This window comes from Cucumis melo, chromosome 7, assembly GCF_025177605.1.
Source record: "Cucumis melo cultivar AY chromosome 7, USDA_Cmelo_AY_1.0, whole genome shotgun sequence".
NCBI classification, from domain to species: domain Eukaryota; kingdom Viridiplantae; phylum Streptophyta; class Magnoliopsida; order Cucurbitales; family Cucurbitaceae; genus Cucumis; species Cucumis melo.
In genome coordinates, this window is record NC_066863.1 from 16,766,885 (window position 1) to 16,771,654 (window position 4,770).

The 4,770-nt window shown below is 32.3% G+C and overlaps 1 long non-coding RNA gene across 2 annotated transcripts; it reads right to left on the reverse strand.

Annotated features, from left to right (window-relative positions):
- Positions 1-2,181: 2,181 nt before the first annotated feature.
- On the reverse strand, positions 2,182-4,537 carry LOC127150287 (uncharacterized). 2 transcript variants are annotated; one of them, XR_007822529.1, is made up of 4 exons: positions 4,346-4,537; positions 4,112-4,241; positions 2,541-2,961; positions 2,182-2,453 (listed from the first exon to the last, which is right to left on the reverse strand). It is a non-coding gene; the product is annotated as an uncharacterized LOC127150287 (long non-coding RNA). The 2 variants fall into 2 exon arrangements; XR_007822528.1 differs by having other exon boundaries at positions 2,182-2,961.
- Between the last annotated feature and the right edge of the window lie 233 nt (positions 4,538-4,770).

Here is a 4,770-nt window from a genome sequence, read left to right on the forward strand (position 1 = left end):
TTATTTGTTCTTCAAGACTGGCATCAACAAAGAACCCGTAATTAGGCAACGACTTTTTTATAATCATGTGCTGACAACAGACAGTAAGGAGGTTAAATGGACAGACACAACAACACACTTAGCACAATGGTCAGAAAGAGATTTAGATTACTATTTTACCTCAGCTATTGATGCAACCCAAGATAAAGTACGGTGGGCAGAAGTCAACTACGTGCATCAACATAAAAGAACACTGGTTGGTTGTTGCAACTGACATGAAGAAATGCAAGATCTATGTGTTTGATTCTATGCCAAAATATCTTGAACAAAAACTTGTTGATGCAGTTATTGCAATACCTGTACGATGCATCCCCAAATTGGCAATTGTTATTGGAATTCATGCGCAATGAAAACATTTCACGTATGGCTCTTGGTTAGTAGTAAGATTGAATACCATGTTACAAAAAGGCGCTTCATTAGATTACGGAATTTTTTGTGCCAAATTTGTTGAATGCCTTGCAACAAATGCAGACCGTAATTGTCTAATTATAGTTAACATAAATCTGTTTAGACAACAGTATGTAGTAGAATTTTGGGCAAATAAATTCTATTGGTAAATAAAATGTTTGTTTCGGTTGATGTACATGTAAAATTTTTATTTTTTCATTTTAATCAACTTTTGACTGAATGTTTGTATTTGTTTAGATAGTTATCAAAAAATAATTGTATAAAGATATAAAAACATTCGTGTAGAGAAATGTAAAAGATCGTGCATATAGCTTTAAGCGATCATTTATATATATATACCACACTAATGTCTAAACGATTGCATATTTTCTAATGAATCTAAATGATCATGTAAGATATCATAGACCACCACGTACTTAAGTCAAACCGATTTTATAAACTATATTTAAACGTACAATTATCAAGCGAAAATGATCTTCTGATGCACATCACACCATCATTTAGTAAAGTCTAAACGATCTTGTTAATACATGTAAACGATCTCTTAGTTATATAAAGGATCACGATATTAAATCTCCATCAACTTTAATGTCAAACGTTTATACATAATATTATGTACTAGAATGAAAGAAAGAGATCACACATTTTCATTAATTGTTTAAACCTTGCTTACAAGTCCTACTATTATGTCTTTTACGATTACAACTAGAACATCTGGTTGAACAACTAAATTCGCCAATAGATGGATTTTTTTGTTTTCTTGGTCTTCCAGCTTGTTGTTTAAAGGCTGGAGGTAATATTTTCATGACAGAATCTACAACTCTCCAATGAAAATGAGATCCAACAGGTTGAATACAACCAATGTATGTTGTTGATAGTGTTTCTCTATAATAAAACTCAGATACATAAGAATAGATGTCTAAATTAAGCATACGTAGAATAGCAAGAGCATGCACACAAGGAATTTCTTCAACATCCTATACTCGAAAACTACAACATCCCACGTTTAAATTCACAATAAACTATTGATTTGCATCCGTTACTTCGTATTCAATCATACTAATTGGATCAACCCAATACATGAGACAAATAAGGATAATTAATAAAATAATAACAAATAGATTTCAATCTCTATATACATCAGATATATATAGATAGCAATCTATCTGTGCTTATCTGAGACAGGAACAAATAAAATGCTATTTTTATCTATTGGATAGACAAAGATAGCAGTCTATCTCTAATTGTCAAGATAAAAATTTTATTTTTTACCAATAATCTTCTCGACTTTTCATGTTCTAAACGCAGAACATTCTCAGCCTAAGAAGTCAAACGATTCTTCATTGTAGAACCCTAATTGAACTAAGCATCGTAGCCACAAGTAATTCTCTAAGATCTTTAAACACTAAATTTACACTTTCTGCACAATTTGATGTCATCATTCTATACCTTCGTCTACGTGAATAGGCCCGAGACCACTTCTCAAAACCAACACTACTAAGATAATCTCTAATATTTGGACAAACGGACTCTATGCATCTCATATGGTACTCAAATTCATCAACGGTGTAGGCATAAGCACAACTAAAGAAATATTTGATATCCTTAAAATGGAGTTTCAAGTTACTTAAAAGATGTTTTGTGCATACACAATACTCAACGTCAGGAAACACTCTTAAAACTCCTTTAGGGATGCTAAGATACCTATCAGAAACAATGACTAAATTAGCTCGCTCTAAGAAGCTTCCTCGTATCTTCTAAAAAAAACCATGTCCATGATACATCATTTTTAGAATCTAAAATGGCAAAAGCAAGAGTGAAGATTTGATTGTTACCATCTTTTGATGAGGTTGTTAATAGGATGCCACCAAACTTACACTTAAAAAATGTACCATCAACAGGAATAATAGGTCTACAATATTTCCTCCCCTCAATTGAGGCACCAAAAACCATAAAGAAAAACTTGAAATGACCACTATCATCCATTTCTAAAGCAATGCATGTACCTATAATAATTATAAACACATTTATATTAGCACAAATAAAAAAGAATAGAAAGAATGTGATAGATGTGACACCCCCTCCTGAACCACCTGCTAGATTAGCCCGAAAGACGGCGTGAAGTCGACTGACATTGCTCTCCTCTAACGATATCTGTCAACTCTGCTGAGCTATTGAACGTGATAAACCTGTTAATCTAGTATGTAAACAATTATATATGCAACACAACACATCGAAAGCTAGACTAATTATATACATACATGAAGTGTAGCCCGAAATTTACTAATTTTGCAAGTAAACCTGGAGACACCTTAACCAAAACATAACTAACAAAGTTTTACACAACTGCAACTCCTAGAGTTTACATAAATTGTAGAGTATCTATATCGTACAAAGAAATATACAACATAACACAACAGACTCTATGTACAACTCTAACTACGTACTGGGAATCGATATTGGAGCTTCAGCAGACTAAGGCAGTCTATCAGGCATTGAAAATTTGATCTTTACCTGGAAAGTGGGTAAAACATTTTGGAATGGTAAGCTATAAAGTTCGGTGAGCAACTCAGTTTAAAACTATAAATTTAAAGATAAGAGCACGTGAAAACTTTACACATATAAATTTGTTTATACAAGTCGTAAATATAAACATGTAATAGTAAGAATAACTTTCTCAAATACTCAGCATGTACGTCATTGAAATCTAGCAAGACATATCAAGTATATCAAAACATTTTAACTAACATAAAAAATCTACTTTGTGTAGGACACACCCAATACAACCAACGTTTACAAGCTCTACGATGTAGTGGGGTCTGCCCAGCACTCCCATTGTCTTTGTCATAGTGGGGTCTGTCCAGCACTCACGATAACATCGTTGTTATGGAGTACACTCAATGTCAACAACAGAATCTAACCTGTGTGCACACGGTACCATATAGCCTCAGACTCAACATCCCAGTCATGTAGTTAACGAAAACATAAAAAAATCATACGAAAACATTAAAACTTGCTTGCTATCTATATCTTTTGTAAAGCTCAAGCTTACTTAGATTGTTCGTGGGAAACTGAAAATCTAGAAACATTACTTGTTTAAAATGATTTGTTTTAGCTACTTTTTAGAAATTCGATAATAACATGCTCATATTTAAATTTCATCATAAAACTTTCTGCTTGAACTTATGCTCGAAATCATTCATAAAAATCATGTACTATTTATAGAAATATAATCATAGATAACAGTTTAGAAATCTGTTTGAAATATATTTTGTCACTCATTGTCTTGAGTTAGATCATTGGTCTGTAAGCTCAGTTTAATTCTTCTCGGTCTATCAACAACCAAACCGAGTATTAGAATCCTAAATATTCTAGTTTGCTAAAGATAGACTTAACATGTTGCACTAAAGATGACGCTCACGAAATCAAAGCTTAAAAAATAAAATCCTATTTGAACAACTCTCTTCATTTTCCAGATTTCTAACACAAACTTCAAATGACTATAACTCCCTCAATACTTAACCAAAATGAGTGTTCTTTATGTTAAAATCTTTATTTTGATGTTCTCTATAATTTATCTGAAGATGTGTAACCCAAATTCCCAGTCTAAAAGTTCAGAAACACTACAAAACAAAACTACTCCAAAATCGCGCACTCTTCATACCTTCAAGTTGTCCCTGTAATTTAACCCATTTCCAGTCATAACTGGCTCTCAAAGTCTTCATACAAGTTATAGGAAATTGAATAAGTTTGCCCCAAATATCAATTAGAGGTTTTAACTCAATGTGTACACACTGAAAAACGCAAAAAAAATAGAGGATATCAGATTTCGTGTGGGAAACATCCTTCACAAAAATTATTCAAAAATGAATTAGCTTTCAGGAAATTCAAAACTCACCTCTTAGTTCTTCTTGAGAAGATCAAACTGAATAAAAAACCATAAGTGTGCAGAATGGGTCAAAATCTACCATGATTGAAACTTCCTTTGAGTTTTTCTCCTTCTTCCTCAATCTTAGAACTAAGAAATCCTCTTTTTCTTCCTCGAGTTCTCTCCAATTCATCTCTTAAAAGAAAGATCTGAAATTTGGAAATGGTGAGGAGTTGCTTGGCGGTGGAGGGAAAGAGAAGAAGAAAACAAAATGGAATTCCCTTTTCTCTTTTCCTCTTTCTTCCATTTTTATCCTTTTTTTTTTAATAAAACCTTTAATTATATAAAAATATCATATAATTAATTTCCATTTCCTTTTATTCCTTTTATATTTAAAAAAAACCAAAGAGAATCTGGGGTTTTCAACTTACCTTTTCCTTAGAAAATTTCATCCT